The 23,087-nt window shown below is 46.6% G+C and overlaps 2 long non-coding RNA genes across 2 annotated transcripts in view; one reads left to right on the forward strand and one right to left on the reverse strand.

The window, feature by feature from the left end:
• The window catches only part of LOC120398901, a 40,724-nt gene extending 21,434 nt beyond the window's left edge, over positions 1 to 19,290 (reverse strand). The window contains exon 1 of the long non-coding RNA XR_005594786.1: positions 19,231 to 19,290. This is a non-coding gene — a long non-coding RNA (uncharacterized LOC120398901). The remainder of the gene's footprint in view (positions 1 to 19,230) is intronic.
• LOC120398902 overlaps positions 1 to 20,069 on the forward strand; it is a 35,839-nt gene extending 15,770 nt beyond the window's left edge. Inside the window, exons 2-3 of the long non-coding RNA XR_005594787.1 lie at positions 18,825 to 19,106; positions 20,055 to 20,069. This is a non-coding gene — a long non-coding RNA (uncharacterized LOC120398902). The remainder of the gene's footprint in view (positions 1 to 18,824; positions 19,107 to 20,054) is intronic.
• Positions 20,070 to 23,087: the final 3,018 nt, after the last annotated feature.

Genomic DNA, 23,087 nt, shown 5'->3' on the forward strand with positions numbered 1-23,087 from the left:
GCCTGTTTAGGGGCATTTAGCAAAGTCTTTGTATCATGATGCTTTAAAATGGACAACTTAGTCTTAATAGTCCTCCTCAATGGGCAGGGGAAATCACTTCTTCTGTCTGAATTCACAGGGTCACAGCAGTCATTTTTACAATTATAAAGCAAAACATAGACATTACCTTATTGCATGGGATGCAGACATTACAAGTAATATTAATGGAAGCAGCAACATAAAAGCATTTTATAGAGACTGAACCAATCTTTACAAGTTAACACCAACTTTGAACAATACTAACATACAGGTGTGATGGTCTGTTTTCTATAGAAATGAATTTGCTAGTGCTCAGCTGACACCAACCACCTTAGCAAGAGCTGATACCTGGTCAACTAGGATCAAAGCCCAGTCAACCAGTTCTGGTAGTTCCCTCTGTAACTCTTTGCAGTGAACTTTGGACTTAACTATCTTGAACAATTTTAACTCATCTGCAAACTTTGCCACTTCACTGTTCATTCCCTAGTTCAGATCATTAATATGTTGAACAGAACAGATCCCAGTACAGATCCTTAGAAGACCCAACTAGTTACCTTTCTCCATTGTGAAAACTGACCATTTATTCCTACCCTTTGTTTCCTGTTTTTTAACCAATTACTGATCCATGTAACTCTTATCCCATAGCTACTTAGTTTTCTTAAAAGCCCTTGGTGAGGGATTTTGTCAAAGAGTTTCTGAAAATCCAGATATGCTATATTGACTGGCTCATCCTTATTCACATGCTTGTTGACACTCTGAAAGAATTCTAATAAGTGGTTAAGGCATGATTTCCCTTTACAAAAAACATGTTAGTGTAACACTGACAGTGTCATAGGTCCAAGGACTCCCTCCCTCGGGGTCCCATGGGGAAGCAAATCAGCATTGTATGTTGTTAATGAGGTTGCAAGCATCGCAAGGCATTTTGGGGGAGGGTCAAAGGTGTGAGTGTGAAATGGAAGATTCCTTTGCAGGTTGCAAGAGGCCAAGAGAGGGAAGGAGGAAGAGAGCAGAGAACGGGTTAACTCGACACTTTAGCTAGCTCTGTGTGAAGATAAGACACTGGCCCCGATCCAAGGTCATGGGCTCAACGAGAAATCTGCAGCAGCCCAGCCAGGAGAAGAGCAGAACTAAATTGAGCAGAGCTGCAGAGATAGTAGTGAGAACAGTGAGAGCAAATGAGATGGCGAAGGCCAACGTGGGGAAAACAAAGTCTCTGGAGCCGGTGTGTTTTGGGAAGCCAAGGAGGCCACAGCAAGCCGGTTTGGACTGGTACAAAGAGCACCAGGAACAGAGGGCCCTAAAAGAAAAACACTTCCAAAAGAACCCAGGACTTAAAAACCCTCCCGAGAACCAAAGCAGGTCAGAGATCACAGCGGACCCTGGACGACCCATGCAAGGGACAAGAACTCCCGTTCACCCCTCCCCCTCTTCTTCTTATGTTACACCCAGTCTTGGCCAGCCTCGGGTTGTGCACGTGTGAGTATGAAAGTGAGTTAGGGCTGGGGTACTAATGCTTTCTTGCTTCCTTTGAGTGATGTGGGAGCAGTCCCAACACTCACCGCTGTTATTTTATTAATAAAGCTTTAAAACCTAGACACTTGGTATGCTCCATCATCTCCTGCCCTAAAGATCCTGCAGCCTCAGCCTGATCACCTGGGCAGATTGGTAACAGAAATCTGTCACAACAGACCCTGGTCCTTGGAGGGCTGGATTGAACCCAGGACCTCTACAGCTTAATGCATGAGCCTCTGCTGCATGAGCTAAAGGCCACATGGCCCTTAGCTAAGCCTGTAGAGCAGACTCATTAATCTCTCTCTAAGTGGCCTCGGTGCAACTACATAGGACAGAACACCACACCCAGGATGTGTGTAGATTACATTAGCTCTTCCCCAACAAATTGTGTTCATCTATGTGTCTGATAATTTTGTTTTTTACTATAGTTTCAACCAATTTGCCCCGCACTGAAGTTAGTTTCATCAGCCTAGAATTGTCAGAATCACCTTTAGAGCCCTTTTAAAAACTCGGCCTTACATTAGTTACCCTTCCAGTCATTTGGTACAGAGGCCTGTTTCAATGATAGATTACATATGAGCTTTTCTGCAATGGCCTTGTCTTCCTTCAGTGCTCCTTTAGCACTTTTGTCATGTAGTGGTTCCACTGCCAGTTTGACAGGCTTCCTGCTTCTGATATACTTGAGACTATTTTTATGGTTGGTTTTTGCATCTTTAGTAAATTGCTTCTCTTTTTTTTTTCTTGGCCTGCCTTATTATACGGTTACACGTAACCTGCCAGAGTTTGTGTTCCTTCTTATTATCCTCACAATATTTTGACTTCCAAATTTTAAAGGATGCCTATTTTGCCTGTAATCTTTGTGATGGGGTGTTTACCCCACACCAACCCTGAAAGGGTTTATGAAGCTCAGAAAGGGCCACAGGAGGGGATTAGGCTGGAGAAGCAATGCCTGATTGGAGGATGAAGCTCATCTGAGCAGCTATGGCTTGGGCTAGTATAAAGCCAGGAAGCTGGCAATAGAAAGAGTGGCAGTGGAGAAATGTGTATCCCCCTTCTGTGCATTAGAGAGGGAAGGAGGGAACCCAGGGAAAGAATAAGACCCTGGGATCCTGGCCCTGAGGGAGAGGTATATCCCAAAGGGAGAAGGGTGGAGAAGAAAGCCTCTGGGAGGTGAGTATGAAGCAGCCCAGGAATGAGAAGCCAGGTTGGGGACTGAGCAGACCTTGGCTGCAAGTTGTACGGTCCCTGGGCTGGAATCCAGAGTAGTGGGCAGGCCCAGCTTCCCCTACCAGCCACTGACTGAGTGGCACTGCCTGGACATTGGATCCAGGAAGACTGTATCCTGGAAGGGGAAACCCCATAGTGACCAGTCCAGAGGGCTGAGTCATGAAGAGGAAGCTGCAGCTCCTGGAGCTGGGGAGAGGCTGTAGTGTGTGTGAGAGAGGACAACAAGTTGAGATACCACAAGGGGAGGTGTTGGACCTGGCAGAGAGCTAATCTCCAGAGCAGCCAGGAGGAGGAACCCTGTGACATTCCCCCATTACTCTGCTACTTAGCCACGATGGCATTCTTTTGGTGGTCTTATTGTCTTTTCTGATTTGGGGTACACATATAGTCTCTGTTATGGTGTTTGTAAATATTCCCCTGGATGCTTTCAGGCATTTAACCCTTATGACAGCTCCTTTTAATATCCATCTAATAGGTATCCTCTTTTTCTGTAGTTCTCCTTTTTTAAATTAAATGTTACCATTAGGGGGTCTTTTGGTATTATCCTCCCAACAAGGATGATAAATTAAATTATTGAGTAGTTCAGATATTGTTACCTCTTGGACCAGATCCTGTGTTTCACTGAGGACTAAATCAAGAATTGCCTCTCCCCTTGCAGGCTCCAGGACAAGTTATTTCAAGAAGAAGTCTTTATGGTGTCTTTATTGGTCTTTCTAAAACTGCCCCGCATGAGAGCCAAGTTCTGGAGAAGTCCTACCCCTCTGGGTGGAGTCAGAGCTGAGAATGGATATACTTCATGCGTATCACAGGATCTAAAATACTCAGGTGTGGGATGAAAACACCCATTGAGATTAATAGAGCAGTTTAGAGCTCTTGGAACTATTGTTTCAGTCTATATTCATCTCCACAGGGTGTTGTCATTCCACTGAGAACATCACATTGAGATGAATGGGCCACTTCACACCTTTCATAGAATCATAGAATCATAGAATCTCAGGGTTGGAAGGGACCTCAGGAGGTATCTAGTCCAACCTCCTGCTCAAAGCAGGACCAAACCCAACTAAATCATCCCAGCCAGGGCTTTGTCAAGCCTGACCTTAAAAACCTCTAAGGAAGGAGATTCCACCACCTCCCTAGGTAACCCATTCCAGTTCTTCACAACCCTACTAGTGAAAAAGTTTTTCCTAATGTCCAACCTAAACCTCTCCCTCTGCAGCTTGAGACCATTACTCCTTGTTCTGTCATCTTCTACCACTGAGAACAGTCTACATCCATCCTCTTTGGAACTCCCTTTCAGGTAGTTGAAAGCAGCTATCAAATCCCCCCTCATTCTTCTCTTCTGCAGGCTAAACAATCCCAGTTCCCTCAGCCTCTCCTCATAAGTCATGTGCTCCAGCCCCCTAATCATTCTTGTTGCCCTCCGCTGGACTCTCTCCAATTTATCCACATCCTTCTTGTAGTGTGGGGCCCAAAACTGGACACAGTACTCCAAATGAGGCCTCACCAGTGCTGAATAGAGGGGAATGATCACATCCCTCGATCTGCTGGAAATGCCCCTACTTATACAACCCAAAATGCCATTAGCCTTTTTGGCAACAAGGGCACACTGTTGACTCATATTCAGCGTTTCGTCCACCATTACCCCTAGGACCTTTTCTGCAGAACTGCTGCCCAGCCATTCGGTCCCTAGTCTGCAGTGGAGAAGCAGGAAGGGGTAGCGATCCGAGGGCTTGATGAGTCTCGGCAGTCTCTCCGTCACATCATGAATTCTAGCCCCTGGCAAGCAGCACACCTCTCGGTTTTCCCGGTCAGGGCGGCAGATAGATGACTCAGTCCCCCTGAGGGGAGAGAGTCCCCGACCACCACCACCCTCCTCCTCCTCTTCTTGGGAGTGGTGGTCGTGGAACCCCCATCCCTAGGACGGTGCATGTCATGCCTTCCAATCAGTGGAGTCCCCTTCTGCTCTGTTCCCTCAGATGTATCATCCACTCCACTCTCTGCACTAGTACCTGCGGAGAGAACATGAAAACGGTTGCTCACCTGCATCTGTGTTTTTGGTACATGGACATTTCTGGTACTCTTCCCTCTTCTGGAAGTCACATGCCGCCAATTATCCTCGCTGGCCTTCTGTCCCCTCTGCGTAGCCTGCTCTGAATCTTCGGAACATTGTGCCTGCTGAAGCTGATCCTGACATCTATCCAGGAAATCCTCATTTTCTTTTATGGAACGCAGGGTTGATATTCATTTCTCCAGACCTTGAATCTTCTCTTCCAATATGGAGATCAGCTTGCACTTTGTACAGACAAAGTCGCTTCTATCCTGTGGAAGGAAGACAAACATGGCGCTTCCTGTGCAGGTCACAACAGTGGATCGCTCAGCATCCACAGTCTCTTCCTTCTCTGAGCTTCCTTACTTGTGGCGGATGCAACTCGGAGAACTTGTGGCGGATGCAACTGCGAGAGGGGGGCCTCAGTAGGCTCTCTCCAGGCGAACTCCCAGGCAAACTCCTTCTGTTTGCCTCTCTGCTGTTCGCTGCTCAGCTGGTTCGCAACTACAAAACCAGTTTCTCCTCCCTTGGTTTTCACACCTCAGATGCTAGAAGAGGGCCTCATCCTCCCTGATTGAACTAACCTCATTATCTCTAGCCTGCTTCTTGCTTGCATATATATACCTGCCCCTGGAAACTTCCACTACATGCTTCCGATGAAGTGGGTATTCACCCACAAAAGCTCATGCTCCAAAACGTCTGTTAGTCTATAAGGTGCCACAGGGCTCTTTGCTGCTTTTACAGATCCAGACTAACACAGCTACCCCTCTGATACCTGAAAAATATAGGCATTTAAAAAATAGGTGGAGTGGAGTTTTTGTGCAAAATTGACTAAAGGCAACCTTTGAGAGACCTGAGAACAGATCCTAGATCTCTTGGGTGAAACTTTGGCCCTATTGAAGTCAATGGCAGTTTTTCCACTGGTTTCCATGGGCTTGTATTTTCACCTTTTGAGACCCAATTCTAGTGGTAGGCCTGGTCTAGAGTAAAAAGTTAGGTTGCTGTGTGTTGAAGCAAGTGGAGCTTTCAAGGTCAAAACCAAGAAGACCTAACTTGAAGGTAAACAATGTAGAAATAATGGAGGCGACCATCCATATACAAGAGGAATGGGCATATCTTTTTGAATGGGAGCAGATAGAAGAAGACATTTCTTGCCAGAATTTGCTTACATTTCTAGGAGTAGTAAAGAGTTCAGCAGGACTCTAGGATGACATATCCAAGGAAAAATGACTTGTAGAATGGGAAAACTATGTTCCATAAATCTCCATGAGTGTTCTCTCTCTCTCTCTAGTAGTACAAATTATATTTTAGTTGAACTAGACTGAGCCAGTTGCTTTGCATCCATATGCTTATTGCTTATTTTTCATTGTGACTTCTAGGTTGTCCATGTCTCCTTCAAATGAAATATCCACCCGAGTTAATGCACATTTCAATAGTCTAATCTCAGTGACCCTAACTGCTATTGGTACATGGATATCTAAGCACATATGGATATCTAAAGCCATGTCTACACTACAGAGTTAAGAAGGCTTAAGTTTTGCTGATGATCATAAATTGTTTTAATAACATCAGTGCAGCACATCCAGACAACACTCCTTGTGTTGGCTGAGTGCATCCACATTCATTGCTCTTACATTAACAGAGAGAGTGTGTTGCATCATGGGTAGCCATCCCACTGTGCAACTCACCACCATCTTTTATCCTCTGCTGCTGGGAGCTCTTGGAATGGATCACAATGCATCATGGGAATGTGCTCGCCATCCCGTGTTGCAGTTTATTCTGTTCCATCATTCCATGGGCTTCCTAATTCATTTCGTGCCATTTTTTCAACAGCCCTTGTAAACTGTGTGCCCACCATCTCTGCCTGACAGGATGGATCCTGAACTGCTGACCATTCTGTTGATAAGTGTTATGAACACAACATGACTGGTCCTGCAGTATTTCATGAGCTGCAAAACAGAGAGTGAATCGGCGATGCCTGCTCTGCTGTCTGGCATGGAAACTGTAGTGGGGTGGTTACCCTGCGCCTGCCCGTAGGGGTTAAAAACAGCCCAGGAGAGGGCTGTGGCTGGGGCAAGCAGGTCCAACGCTGATTGGGGAAGGTCCAAGGCCCAGCTGGCCCTTATAAGAGGGCAGTGGGCCAGGAGCAGACAGTCTCTCTCTGCCTGTAGAGAGGGAGATGGGCCTGGCTGCTTGGGAATTCACAGGGTACCTAGAGTGGAGCAGGGCTGGGGGAAGGCCAGAGGAGCTGCAGAGCTCCGGCCTGGAAACCCCCCAGGCAGCAGGCCTTGTTAAAGGCCCAGAAGGGTACTGGGGTTGCAGAGGGCAGCCCAGGAGTAGGCCAAGGCAGCAGGTCTAAACCCCCCTTGTGAATGATGAGTGGCCTTAACAGACTGCAGTCTGCCCCAGTGAATGGGAGCTAGATGCTGACTGGCAGTAGCCACTGAGGCAAGATAGGGATAGGGGGTTGGGGATTCCCCTGAGTGGGGAAACCCAGATTGTGGGTTGCTGCAGTGGGCAAAACCCCTGGGTAAAGGGCACCGGGGTCCAGGAGAGACATTGGGTCCAGCAGCAAGCGGGACACTGGCCTGCAGAGGGTGCTCTGGAGCTGGAAAAAGAGCTAATTCCCAGGAAACCAGCAGGAGGCACCTCAGTGGTGAGTCTTGCACTGCTATGGAACAAATAATTCAAGATTGCTGCTGGCATTCATGAATCAGCTTGCCACAGTGGACTGTCAGTACTGGGCTTAGGAACCCAGCACTGAGTGGCGGGATAGCATTGTGATGCATGTCTGAGATGATGAGCAGTGGCTGCAGAACTTTCGGATGCACAAAGCCATCTTCCTGGAACTGTGTACGGAGTTCATCCTTGCACTGCAGCACAAGGATACCAGACTGAGAGCTGCCCTCACTGTGGAAAAGTGAGTGGTGATCGCTGCATGGAAGAATGGAAGTTGGCAACACCAGGCTGCTACTGGTCAGTCATGAATCAGTTTGGAGTTGGAAACTCCACCATGGGTGCTGTGGTGATACAAGTGTGCAAGGCCATTAATTGCCTCCTGCTACAAAGGATTGTTAATCTCAGTAATGTCCAGTAAATAATTGATGTCTTTGAGGCATTGGGATTCCCTAATTGCGGTGGGGTGGTAGATGGAACCCATATCCCAATTTTGTCCCCTGACCATTTCACGATGGAATACATCAACCAAAAGTGATACTTCTCCATGGTATTACAGGTGCTGGTGAATCACCAGAGCTGTATCACTGACATCGACGTGGGCTGGTCGGGGAAGGTACATGATAGAACACTGGACTATATAGAAATCTGCACACTGGGACTTTCTTTCCAGACCAGAAGATTCCAATGGGGGATGTGCAAATGCCCATAATGACCCCTTTGTTCCTGGTGTAAGGCTGCATGAGCCACGGGAGCTTAGACAGCAGCAAGGAGCATTTCAACAATATGCTTAGCAGGTGCCAAATGACTGCTGAATGTGCCTTTGGCCGATTAAAAGGTCACTGGTGCTGTCTTTTTGGCTGGTTAGACCTCAAAAAGGAAAATATTCCAATGGTCATTGTGGCCTGCTGTACTCTCCATAATACATACAAATCGAAGGAGGAAAAGTTTCCCTGGGGTGGGCCGCTGAGGCTGATCCGCTGACTGCTGATTTTGAGCAGTCAGATACAAGGACAATGAGAGGGGCACAGCGGGAGGCTCTTCGAATCAGGGAGGCTTTGAAGGAGCATTTTGACAATGATTCCCAGTAATGTGTCTGTATATGATGCATTTGGCCAGGCAATGTTTATTTGCTGACATAAATTACCCTTTTAGTGTCAATAACTCAACAAATATTTTCTTTAAGTATCTGACCAACTCTAATAACAATATTCATGAAGGAATCAAAGTTCACAGTTAATGTCAGTGTATTTTGAATGTCATTCTCTTCATTTTAGCACAGATATAAAATGACGTCCTGTGTAGTTTCCAGGGGATGGACCCTATCTGTTGTTTTGAACTAAAGCTGGTCCAAAATTTTCACCTGAAAATTGTTTCCACTAAAAATATATATTTTTGTCAATAACAGAAATGTTCATGGGGAAATATTTTTACATTTTCCCTTAGAAACTTCTGAACAAACTAGAACTAACATTTTCAATGGAAGTTTTTGTTTTAATTTTGAAAACCTATTTTTAAAAAGATATCAGATTTGGTTTTCCCAATACAGTATTTAATGCAGATGTATGAATAATGACAAGGAGGTTATTTTTATCTTTTTCCCCCATTCAACTTTTGAAAAGTTTTGGAGTGGCCAAAGATAAAAATGAAACTCTGTAACATTGCCACTTTGTAATTTTTGAAAAGTTTAAGTTTTCAGAAGTTTATTGTGGCAGCATTACTATTGCCAGTCTAACTCATCCCAAACTGCAGAAGTTTTCAAAATTATAGTAGACTGAAAAGGAAAATGGGGATGGTGGGTATGTGAGGAAATGGACATTAGACACTTTAGTTTGCACACAGTGAAGAAATGAAAATTAAAAAAATCACTAATTTAAAAAAAGACAAAACCAAAAAATGTTTCCATAAAATGATAAGCAAAATATTGACATCTTGAAATTTTTCATGGAATAGATTTTCCATTTTTCAACCAGCTCTATTTGGAATGAATCCATTTTCTGGAGCAATATCACCAAAACTGCTTCAGCTATCATGTGTATTATCTGCACAAAATATAACCAGCTTGTTTGGATTGTTGTCCTTTTTATTTCTTTCTTTGCATATCTCCACTGCTGTGAATATGAACATTAATATCGTGCCTGATCCACTTCCACATTTTAGCAAAACATTAGTGGCAGAAGTTATAACCAATTAAAATGTATATTTCTTATTTTAGTTATATGACACTGTTGCATGACTCAAACAGAGCCCTTATACACAGTCTCTGCCCTGAAGAACTTTCGCTCTAAAGAAACGAGAATCTACAAAAGAGTGGGAGAAAGAGAAACAACATACATGGAATAAAAATGGGAAACTAGAGATTAAAAGACTGATCCAAAGATTAACATAAATAGCCTTGACTTTAGTGACCACAGACCACAATGAACTTGCTCAAGGTCCCAGCTGTAGTCTGTGGCAGAACCAGGAACTGAACCCAGATCTTCCAAGTTCCAATCTAGCAGTTGTGCAAAACAACCACCCATGTTGGAGCTGAAATGCATCTGTTGAAAATCATACACAATTAATATTTATATAACAACAACACAGCTACCATGAGAGCCCTTTACTCTTCTGCTCCTTTTTCTTCTACGGCTCATCAACTCTCCATCGCTTTTCAAATCCAATTTTCAATTTTTTTCTCTGTCCCGCCACTTTTTCTTACCTGTTAGTTTCTCTCTTCCTTTAACTTTTTAAATTTTGTAGCCCAGCTATTTTAGAACTATACTGTGTCTTTGCCAGAAGCCCTATATAATGGGATCATAATTCTTTCCTTTTCCAAGGGGTTATTCATTTGTTTCTGTTCCATGTCAGCAGCAAATTATTGCTCCCCAACACCCTCTAAGGTATCTTATGGGGGTGCTGGGGAAGTAGATCAAAGGCTAGATGTCAGTGGCATTTGTTATTCAGCACCTTTCCAGATTAAGCCCTTACAAAGCCATTGCATAAGGCATGCTAGCCTATTTTTTTATCCCTTTGCATATTTTAATGTCACACCACCATTATTGAAGAAGTAATGGCTCCTTGATGTAAGCCTGCTTTGACTCAAGTAATTTGTCTCATTTTTAATGGGCATGACTGGGACAATGAATGGAAGGCTAAATTGTCATGACAAGCAGTATGCTGGAGTCAGGATGGCTAGCTAAAATTAGTAGGAACATCCTGGTGTTAGTAAATGAAGCTCAATGTAAGATAAATTAGCGGTCAGATTATCTATGGAAAGAGCATGCAGCACAGAAATTGGTTTCTACAAAATAACCATGCCAATCCCAAATGTGTGATGCAATGTAATGTGTAAATATATAGAAAGGAAGAGGTTTTCTATAACTTTGGTTGTGTAAATGCCCTATACCCATCCTCTGTGCTCAACTCTGCGTAGATTTCTTGTATGCCAAATAAAGGATATGCAAATGACAACATCTGAAGTCGAACTGAGTTCTTGGGAAGCTGAGTGGAAAGAGGTCTGAGAGGGAATCCCAATAATTGGTACTTATCTACTTTTCATGATTAAGTTACCCATGCAAGCAAAGTCTTTTAAAGGATCACAATAGTTTTTTTGACCATACATTAACATTTTTTAAAGAGATTTTTTCCACTTAACCCAATCCAATATTCAAAAAGCATATGGAAAAAAAGCATCAAAGGAGACTTGTATCTTTGATTCTTTAAACTGAAACATTTTTGACCTCGATAAAAGAAAATGAAAAGATAGGGCGAAAGGAATATATGGATAATTGAATTGCTCTTAAAAAGAAAATGGTGAGCCTAAAAGCCTGCTATGACTCTAGTATACATTTTTTTCATTGTAAAACCTTGTTAAGAGGTGCTAAGAATGAAATTTAAAAAACAGGGAAGATCTGTCATCTCCTTTGAAGGACGGAGTTAATAATATAAATGCCAATGCTATGGTTTAGAAAGATCATATTTTATAACTACTACTACTACTAAAGCATAGTCACTCATTCTATAGTGAAACTGGTGGAGACCCCCAGAATGATAATTGTGGACTAGAGAATAAAGACATGTTAGTGCCTCTACCCTCTTTAAGCTGTTAATTCGATTTGCAAGTATTAAATTTCCAAAGCATTCTTAAATGTTGCTGTTGCAAAATTGTGCTGTTGATTTCTCTTTGCCTTGTGTTCAGTCAGAAAATCATTATAAATTGATGAAGTGTTAAGATTTTCATGATTCCTAGGGCTAAGAAGTGAGTACTTAGCAATTCAGTGCCTTTCCTTAGGGAAACTGATGTGATGGTGTTAAAGTAGCAATTTCAGTCAATTAGAGGATTTTTTAAAAAAAAGATTCACATTAACCTTCCTTGCAGAGCTACTACATCTTAAGGATTTCAGACTAGGAGGTTCCCAAGATACAAAGAACCTGGTCTTGAACTGCTGTATAATTTTGCTCAAAGTGCATTTTCTTGCCAATTTTATTTGTAGACATAGGTAACTGAGTTCAGTGCCCTAGTGATTCCTTTAGCTTACTCTATAAATTATTGTTCAACACATGGTAACTCAATCATGAGAATTACAATCCATGAGGAGGGGGCTTGTGTTGGGCTGAGTTTAGCATACAAAAAGGACCAGATTTTTGTAGCCTTTTTTCTCTCAAATTATTCAGAAAAAGAGGATCTGAAAGAATAGTGACTTCATTAACACCACATTCATAAATAGCTATAAAACAAGACTGCAAATACCCTGGGTGCCTCATAAAAACACCTGCATCCAATTTCTGGTTCTAGGCTTGAAATCATAATTAGCTTTCTGAGACTCTTATCACTACTAAAGATGTTTTGCTTTTACAGTTATAACCTACTGGAATATAAACTCATATCTATTGATATTCAAGGAAAGATAAAATGCCTATTTAAGACCATTTGTTTAATTTGTTTGGTTTGTTTGCTTGTTTGGTTTGGTTGTATTTATTTTGGTGGTAGGGAAGCATCTAAGGGCTTGTCTGCATAGGGAATATTTAACCAGAGTAGGTCAAGTTAATCCAGGTTGAAAATGCTTGCATACACAGGATGCAATTCATTGTAGCACACTGACTCAACGTGTATTTCAAACTCTGGAGTCCTCTTTCATAGGAAACTAACTGTTCTTCTTTGAGTGCTTGCTCATATTGATTCCAATTAGGTGTGCGCACGCCGCGTGCACGTTCGTCAGAAGATTTTTACCCTAGCAACACTCGGTGGGTCGGCTGGGTGCCCTCTGGTGCCCCCCTGCTGACTCAACCGCCCCTCAGTTCCTTCTTACTGCCCGTGTCGGTCGTTGGAACAGTGGAGTGTGGTTTTACTGACCTCCACCTCCCTAGCTACTCGTAGTTCTCTAGTATTTTGTTGTGTATATAGTTCAAACTTTTTATAGTTATAGTGTAGTTAACATTGTTCATAGTTAGTTTATAGTTAAGAGGGGTTCGGGCACCGAAGTCAACTAGACACCGCTCCCTCTCCCCGAGATCGAGAAAGCCTAAGACTCCTGCTGCTTCCGTGCCACCTTCACCGCAGCCAGAGAGCTCGTCTAAGTTGGATCGCCCGGCACCAACGACGTCGGCACCATTGATTCCGGTCCCACAAGGGCCGTCGAGTCCAGTGCCTGTCAGCTCCCCAGCATGACCCGTGGTTGAGCTTACTATTCCATCCACACCGGAAACATTCTCTACGGCGCGGGACCTGATTGCCATGACAGAGTTGACTCTGCCTCGTCCCCCAGCACCGCCTGTGCAGGTAAATCAGTCTATCGGCAAGCCGGCCATGATACGACCATCCTCTGTTGGCACGCCAGAGTGGCACCGTTCCTGGTCACGGTCCCGCAGATGTTCTCGGTCCCGCCGGTGCTCCCGCTCCCGACGCCGCTCACAGTCCCGGCACCCTTCCCCTCACCGGTACCGGTCGCACTCGCGGCGTCCTTCAGTATTCCGTTCGCCAGCCCGCCACTCTCGGCACCGCTCCAGCTCCCAGCACCACTCCAGGCACCGTGACTCCCGTAGCCGCTCCTGACGCCGAGCCTCAAGATCTCGGTCGACCTCCCGGCACCGCTCCGGTCGCAGGTCCCAATCTCGTTCCCGGTACCGGTATGCCTCCCGGTACCAGTCCCCAATGCCGAGTGGAGCAAGGTCTGCTAGAGACAGAGGCTCTGCCCAGGGCTTCTCAGGTCCTCCATGGCTGTCCAGACACGCATCAGGGTCATCCCACACGGACAGCTCTTATGCACAGGACCATGACTCTGATGTACCCACCAGAGTCTTCCAAGAGACCCAGGCTCAGGACCAAGGGCCCCAGCAGTGGTCATTCTGGACACCCTGGGCTTACCACTAGGCCCAGGGTGTACCAGTAGTGCCGTCCCGCTCTGTTCCATAAGAGCACAGCGTGCCAGAGGTGACGGTCAGCCGTCCCCCTCCGACTGCTATGGAAGATGCCCCAATTCACCCACCGGACTCCCAGGTTCCACTGGAGCAGGAGCTTGCCCAAGAGCAAGAGGCCACACAGGACCCGCTCGTCCCCGGCATCTCCTCTTCCTCTTCTCCAGATGAGGCGGTGACAGGAACATCCTCCTCGGGCCCTCCTCCAATAGACCTGAGAGCCCATCAGGACCTCCTCAGGAGGGTAGCACTCAATATGAACCTCCAGGTGGAGGAGGTCCCGGAGGTAGAGGACCCGGAAGTGGACATACTGTCGACGGATGCCCCCACTAGAGTGGCCTTACCGTTTATTAGAACCATCCAGGCCAATGCGGACACTATATGGCAGTATCCAGTCTCTATCCCCCCTGCGGCCAGGAGAGTCGAGCGTAAAATATATGGTGCCCTCTAAAGGGTATGAGTACTTGTATATCCATCCTCCTTTCTGCTCACTGGTCGTCCAGTCTGTTAATGAGAGGGAATGCCATGGTCAGCAGGCGCCAGCCCCGAAATCGAAGGAGGCTAGGCAGATGGACTTACTCGGCTGCAAAGTTTACTCTGCAGGTGCCCTACAGCTCCGGGTGGCAAATCAACAAGCCCTGCTTAGCCGCTATAATTATAAGACCTGGGCGGATGTGGGTAAGTTTATGGAGCTTCTCCCTCAAGACTCCCGCCAAAAGTTTGCTGCCCTCTTGGAGGAAGGGAAAAAGGTGGCCAGAACTTCCCTCCAGGCTTCGTTGGACGCCACCGACTCAGCAGCCAGGACTCTGGCCTCGGGTGTTGCCAGGAGGCACATCTCATGGCTTCAGGCTTCAGGAGCTGCAGTATACCATCCAGGACTTGCCATTTGATGGTAAAGGCCTTTTTTCGGAAAAGACTGACCCCAGGCTGCTAAGCCTGAAGGACAACAGGGTCATAATGCGTTCTCTGGGCATGCATACACCAGTGACCCAACGTCGGCCTTTCCGTCCCCAGCCTCACCGCCAATTCCCTGTGCCTAGGCAAAGACAGGACTTTGGCAGGCGGTGCGGACGAAGTGGTTGCAGGTGACCTTCAGGTTCCCAAGCGGGCCACAAGCAAGGTCCCTCAAAACCACCACCAGGACCAAAGGCAAACTTTTGAAGGTGCGCCCGAGAGCAACGTACCAGTTACAGGCCAGGATCCCTCTCCTCCCTTCTCCAACCGTCTCTCCTACTTCCTCCCGGCGTGGTCCCAGTTGACTTCTGATCACTGGGTCCTGCGCACGGTGGAGTGTGGCTACCACCTCCAATTTCTTTCAACCCCGCCCTCCCACCCTCCAACCCCGTGCCTCTTCAGGGACCCCTCTCACAAGCAATTCCTCTTACAAGAGGTGCGGACGCTCCTCACCATGGGAGCTATAGGGGAGGTACCAATGGACAAAAGGGGCAAGGGGTTTTACTCCCGCTATTTCCTAATCCCCAAGTCGAAGGGAGGTCTCAGACCTATCCTAGACTTGCGAGGACTCAACCAATTTATGATAAAGTTGAAGTTCCGCATGGTATCCCTGGGGACCATTATCCCATCCTTGGATCCTGGAGGCTGGTACGCCGCCCTCAATATGAAGGACGCGTACTTTCACATCGCCATTTTTCCTCCGCACAGGAAATTCCTTCACTTCGTAGCCAACCGTCAGCACTTCCAGTTTACGGTACTGCTGTTTGGCCTTTCTACAGCCCCAAGTGTATGGCCATAGTCACTGCCTACCTCCGCCGTCGTCTGATACACGTTTTTCCGTATCTGGATGATTGGCTCATCCAAGGGCCCTCCGAGACACTAGTCACTCAGCATGTGGGCATCATCAAGGACCTATTCATCCACCTAGGCCTGATGATCAATGTGGAAAAATCCACTCTGGTTCCCACGCAGAGGTTAGAATTCATAGGCGCTATCCTGGACTCCAATCTAGCCAGAGCCTGGTTGCCACAACCACGCTTTCAGGCGATGGCAACAATCATCCGAGGTCTACAGAATTTCCCAACAACCTCGGCTCGCACTTGTCTCGGTCTCCTGGGTCATATGGCTGCCTGCACGTTCGTAACCAAATACGCCAGGCTCCGCCTCCATCCTCTCCAAGTTTGGCTCAACTTGGTATACCACCCGGGCAGGGACCCAATAGACATGATAGTCACAATTCCCCCAAGCACCCTAGGCTCCCTGGACTGGTAGCTAACTCCCTCCTTGGTGTGTGCAGGGCTGCCGTTCCATCCGCCCCAGCCCTTTATGTCCCTGACGACGGACGCGTCGTCTCTCGGCTGGGGTGCTCACCTCGGACACATTCGTACTCAAGGCCTCTGGTCACCTCAGGAGCTGACATTACACATAAATGTCTGAGAACTGAGAGCAGTCCGCCTGGCGTGCCAGGTGTTCCAACATCACTTACAGGGCTGTTGTGTCTCAGTGTTTACAGACAACACAACGGCCATGTACTACATAAACAAACAGGGAGGGACACAATCCTCCCCCCTTTGTCAGGAGGCCATCCAACTCTGGGACTTTTGCATAGCCCGCTCGAGAGACCTGATATCGTCCTTTCTCCCGGGGGTTCGGAACACTCTGGCGGATTGGCTCAGCAGGTCCTTCCTGTCTCACGAATGGTCCATCCGCCCAGACGTGATTCATTCTGTTTTCCAGAACTGGGGATTTCCCCACGTAGACCTGTTAGCTTCCCGCGCGAACAGGAAATGCCAGATGTTCTGCTCCTTCCAAGGTCTCTCCCCCGGATCGATCTCGGACGCTTTCCTGATGCCATGGAAGGGCCAGCTCCTTTATGCCTTCCCAGCATTCCCGCTGGTTCACAGGGTCCTGCTAAAACTCCGCAGGGACAGAGCGCACCTCATCATGATTGCTCCAGCATGGCCCAGGCAGCACTGGTTCACCACGTTGCTCAACCTCTCGATAGCCGAACCAATTACCCTGCCACTCCACCCAGACCTCATAACTCAGGACCACGGCAGACTTCGCCACCCGGACCTGCAGGCCCTTCACCTCACGGTGTGGCTGCTGCGTGGCTAAACCAGTCAGAGTTGCGTTGCTCTGCATCAGTACAACAAATTCTCCTGGGTAGCAGAAAACCTTCCACCCGGTCAACGTATCTGGCCAAGTGGAAGCGTTTCTCCTGCTGGTGCGAAACGCATAATCTTACTCCCACTGAGGTCTCAATCCCCTCTATTTTGGACTACCTCTGGTCTCTCAAACAGCAGGGCCTAGCAGTATCATCGCTGAGGGTACACCTGGCAGCCATCTCTACCTTCCACCCAGGGGAAGGTGGCCGTTCTGTGTTTTCACACCCTATTGTTTCGAGGTTCCCAAGGGCTTGGAGCGCTTATACCCCCAAGTACGCCGCCCAGCCCCGACCTGGGACCTCAACCTGGTTTTAACCAGACTTATGTCTCCCCCATTCAAGCCATTAGCAACCTGCTCGCTACTCTACCTGTCTTGGAAGACAGCTTTCCCTGTAGCCATTACATCGGACAGATGAGTCTCCGACCTTAGGGCTCTTACGGTAGACCCACCGTACACTGTGTTCCACAAGGACAAGGTGCAGCTGCAACCACACCCGGCATTCCTCCCTAAGGTGGTTTCAGCCTTTCATGTTAACCAGGATATCTTTCTCCCGGTCTTCTTCCTGAAGCCACACTCAACGCGACGGGAGCAGCAATTGCACTCCCTGGACGTCCGTAGAGCACTCACTTTTTATATCGAGCGGACAAAATCCTTTCGTAAAATGCCCCAACTCTTTGTCGCGATAGCAGACCGAATGAAAGGCCTACCTGTTTCCTCTCAGAGGATCTCATCTTGAGTGACAGCGTGCATCCGCACTTGCTATGATTTGGCTCATATTCCTCCCCCGTACATTCTGCCAGGGCTCAGGCTTCATCTGCCACCTTCCTGGCTCGTGTACCTATCCAGGAGATATGTCGCGCAGCTACTTGGTCTTCGGTCCACACCTTTGCCTCACATTATGCTCTTGTTCAACAGTCCAGAGATGATGCAGCCTTTGGCTCAGCAGTTTTACATTCTGTAACATCTCACTCCGACCCCACCACTTAGGTAAGGCTTGGGAATCACCTAATTGGAATCAATATGAGCAAGCACTTGAAGAAGAAAAGACGGTTACTCACCTTTGTAACTGTTGTTCTTCGAGATATGTTGCTCATATCCATTCCAAACCCGCCCTCCTTCCCCACTGTCAGAGTAACCGGCAAGAAGGAACTGAGGGGCGGTTGGGTCGGCAGGGGTATATATCCGGCGCCATGGCAGCGCCACTCCAGGGGGCGCCCAGCCGACCCATCGAGTGTTGCTAGGGTAAAAATTTTCTGACGAACGTGCACGCAGCGCGCGCACACCTAATTGGAATGGATATGAGCAACACATCTCGAAGAACAACAGTTACAAAGGTGAGTAACTGTCTTTGAATTAATTTAGTCTGGTCTATTGTTTGTGTGCATGCAATGCTGCTGTAATCTACTCTGGCACTATTCGGTTGGCTAGCCCATACTGTTTTGATGGCGACTATTAGTGACCTGTGTGTCCTCACCTCCTCTGGTGTCAAGTGGACTGGATGTCCCCTTCCCCATTTATCAGTTGGCACACAGTTAGATTTTGTCCATTTACTCCTGGATTCCAGTTTATAACAACTGCTGTGATATTACTCCAGAAGCCCTACAGTCTGCCTCAAGGAGATGCACTGAGATCCTGGATCTCATGGCCATCTGGGGAAAAGCGTCAGTGCAGGAGCTTCTTGTAACCAGCCACTGTATTTAAAGACCTTACTGTGGACATTGCTAGGCAGATCTCTGAGAAAACAGCTTGGAAGGACCTACATTAAAACGAAGGATAACAGGGGGGAAAATAGCACACATGTAAACTGTCTTTTTTTTTTTTTGAGGAGCTGGACAGAATTTGACATAACTATACAACCATTCAATCCAGAAAGCGTGTGGAGCCTGCTGCACACTTTCCTCTTTCACCTCCATCCCTCTCCCACAAAGATGACCGGCAAGATTCATTGGCGGATGAGCACGAGGAAGCCAGTGAAGAGATTATCCCAGAAAACTAGGATCTCTTTGGCACTCAAAATGCTGATTCCTGCCCTGCAGAAATCCAACCTAGTTCCCAGGCAGCAACTCAGGCCAGGAGAAGGCTGATCCTATAGAGGGAACCTCAGCTGGTAAGTCTTTTTATCATTTTTAAAAACAATTTAAGTTTCAAAATTTATTATAATCCTGCTATACTGCCATACTAGCTTCTGTTCTGAGTGGCCCATGGCCATAGCCGTGCTGGGCAGATTTTACCTGCAAGGCTTTCCATGTCTCAAGTTCCTCCCTCCAACTGTCTCACACTGTCCATTCAGCCCCCATACATCATTCCAAAATGGAAGCTACTTCAGTTGGTCTGTCAGCCTCTGTCTCATACTAAAGCTCTGACTGCTGACTATTTTAAGGCTAACGCTGCAGGAGGCGTGTGCCCATGTACTTATTCTTCTTTCCCCTTCCCTCCACTGTCCTTCCCAGTGAACACTGCCACCCTCCAGTTCCTGCCCCCACCCCTCCAGCAGCCCCATTCACCATCTCATAATGGCATACAGCAGGTGCAGCTACAGCTTCTGCTATGCCTGTTGTATCTTTGGGGACAGCAGTTTTAGGAAGAAATCACTTGAGATGCAGAGGGCTGTAGACCTTGAAAAGCAGCCATTTATTGCCACACTGAGCTAACCAACAACCACCAAAACCAGCTGGGTTATCCCCTAATAATCTAACTCAGTTGCCATAGCAACAACAAGATGCTATTACTACAACAACCAAGGACACAGCATATTCCTCCCCCGCTTAATGAGAACATCCCCTAAATAAAACAAACACTAAACTAGAGAAGGAGGGTAGACTGCCTCCGTTCCCAGCTAACCCCTGGGGATTATTTTCCCCTATAACCGTGGGTTTGCCCAAGCTAAAGATCCAGTCATTGAGGAGGTCTTCTGTCTCTAGGTGGATGGACTTCTGGTGTTGTTGCACCCAAAAGTATCTTGAATGCAGGGATGACAATGGGCTCAGGGTTCATAGTATAAACGGGTGAGGATGTGGTATCAGCTCATCAGGGAAGGGGTGTATCTCTGTCGCAGGCAGTAATGGAGGGGGAAAGTCAGAAACAGGTGACTCTTGATTCGGTGTCTCGCTGGAAGTAGTGAAGTCAGGCAACTCAACTGAAGATGTGTCCTGGGAACTAGTATAACCTGGATACAGCTGATCTACGTGTCGCCAGGTGAGATCCTTGGCAGTCTGTACAATGTAGGAAATAGGTCCTGTTTGGTCAATGACAGTGGCAGGGACACATTTAGCTCCAGAAGCATAATTCCAAGCCAAAACCCAGGCTAAAGGTTCAGTCTTTTGCTCTGGGTGCACACCTGATGACTTGATCTTGCTGCTGACATTGCACAATTTGAGGGGTTCAGAAGATTTCAGCAGATCAAAACAAGTGCGCAACTGTCATCCCATCATTAAAAGGCTGAGGACGCCTTGGTCGTTGCATGAGGTGTGTTTCTGTAGGATAGTAAGAAGGTGTCCAGATGGTTTTGAATGGATAATTGTCCCCTTGTTGATTTCAAAGCTCGTTTCATTGTCTTCACAAATCTTTCAGCTAATCCATTGGTGGATAGATTATATGGTGTTGAAGTGATTTGTGTATCCCATTTGCCTTCATAAAATTTCCAAACTCCTGAGAGACAAACTGTGGTCCGTTGTCACTCACAGGTTGTTCTGGCAGACTGAAATGACTAAAGAGTCCCCATAGTTTTTGGATAGTATTCTCTGCAGTAGTGGACTGAATTATAGAGACGTCTGGCCATGTACTACCACAAAGAACATGCTTCCTTTTAGTGGGCCAGCGAAGTCAATGTGAATACGCTGCCACGGGTTTTCAGGCCAGTCCCACGGATGTAGGGGTGCCCACTGAGGTGCATTCCTCACATCCTGACATGACATACCAGCTCTTGCCTTCTCTTCAATAGCACTGTTCAATCCCGGCCACCAAAACTAGCTTAGTGCAATTTCCTTCATGCGCACTATTCCACAGTGACCAGAATGTAGCTGGACTAACATCTGTGATCTCAGTGGTGGCGGGATAATTACATGTCTTCCACACAAGAAACAAATAGAATCGACCGATAACTCTGTTCTCCCAGACATGTAGATAACAAGGTCGGGTGAGACTGGAGAGGTTCATTGAAATGTTCCATGCATCACCAGGTCTATAACTTGGGACAAGACTGGGTCAACGCAAGTTGCCTTCTTTATCTGAGTAGCGGTGATGGTTGTGTTCTTTACTAGTTCAAAGTAAAAGATTTCCTTCTGGGCAATATCTTGACATTTGACTGGCAAAGGCAGCCTTGAGAGATCATCTGGATTGCCATGCAGAGTGGATTTCCAATACTGGATTTCATATGTGTGTGCGGAAAGCAACAAAGTCCATCATTGCATACGACTACAGCTAATGGGGGAATGCCTGTGTGTGGTCCAAAAACTGAAATCAGAGTTTGATGGTCTGTGAGAAGTGTAAACTTTCTTCCAAACAGGTACTGATGAAACTTCTGAAGTCCGAAAATGATTCCCAATGCTTCACGTTCGATTTGGGCATAGTTAGTTTCTGCTTTGCTTAGTGTGCATGAAGCAAAAGCAACAGGTCTCTCTTCTCCCGAAGGCATAATGTGTGACATGACCGCTCCCACTCCATAAGGGGAGGCATTGCAGGCCAACTGTAGAGGTAAGGATGGATTAAAGTGCGTCAGAACTCCCAAATTTAGCAATGCACCCTTTGCTTTGCTAAATGCAACATCACAGTCTTCAGTCCACTTCCAGGTCTTGTTCTGCTCTAGGAGTTCATGAAGTGGTTTTAACAGTGTGGCTAGCTGCAAGATGAGCTTCCTATAATAGTTCAATAGTCCTAGAAATTAGCGAAGCTGGCTAACATTTTGTGGAGGTGGAGTCTCCACAATAACTAACTATTTCAGGGGCTTTACAAAGACCCGTAGCATCAATGATGTGTACCAAATATTCAACAAGGGGCTGAAAGAATTCACACTTGTCTTTGAGGACTCGTAGGCCATACTTTTCCAGTCTTTGTAGGGTAGCCTCTAAATTCTTTAGGTGATCCTCCTCATTCCTTCCAATGACCTGAATGTCATCCAGATAACACTGGACTCCTGGCAAGCCACACAAGATCTGGCCCACAGCCCTCTGGAACAAGGCAGGAGCAGATTTTATTCCGAAGGGTAGGTTGACAGCATCAATAAAGCCCTTTATTTGCCAAAATTGTCAACAGCTCTTGGGACTTTTCATTGACGTGCATCTGTAAATATGCTTGACTCAGATCAATCTTACTGAACTTTTGTCCCCCAGCCAGGCCCACAAAGAAGTCATTGATGTGGGGAAGCAGGTATTGGTCTGCACACAACACCGAGTTGACTGTTACTTTAAAATCTCCGCAGATCTGGAGGGAGCCATCTTTCTTCACTATTGAAACAATTGGAGTTGCCCATGGGCTATGGGTAACTGGTATTAGGACTCCAGTTGTGACTTAGGTGCTCCAGGTCCGCTTCAACCTTTGGCCTGAGAGCATATGGTACAGTTCTAGCTTTCAGATATTTAGGTTGACTGTCAGGTTTAATGTTCAATGTCATGGTGTTTCCCTTCATACTTCCCAGTATGCTCTCCTTTTCAAAAACATCAGCATGTTTCCTTAGTACAGTGGTCCAACCGGTTTAATCTTTAGTCATTTGGTGCACTTTTGCCCAGTTCAGCAGAATCTTCCTCAGACAAGACCTACCCATTAAGGCTGGGTAATTTCCTTTCACCACAAATGGTGGCAATTTAGCAGCCTGTCCATTGAGCTCCATCTTAACATCAGTAGTGTCCAACATGGGCACAGCTTCTCCCATATATGTCTTCAGAACAGTTTTCATTGTCTTAAGCGGGAGATGCTGTAGCTTTTCTTTATACACAATCTCTGAGACCAGTGAGATGGCTGCGCCAGCGTCCAGATCCATCCGTACAGGTTTGCCATCCAACAATGGTGTTACCCAGTATTCATGTGAGCCCACTGCCAAAGACAAAATGTGGAGTGACACCCCTTCTGACGAGGTGTCACCTTGATCATCCTA

Source organism: Mauremys reevesii, linkage group 2 (assembly GCF_016161935.1).
Source record: "Mauremys reevesii isolate NIE-2019 linkage group 2, ASM1616193v1, whole genome shotgun sequence".
Taxonomy (NCBI): domain Eukaryota; kingdom Metazoa; phylum Chordata; order Testudines; family Geoemydidae; genus Mauremys; species Mauremys reevesii.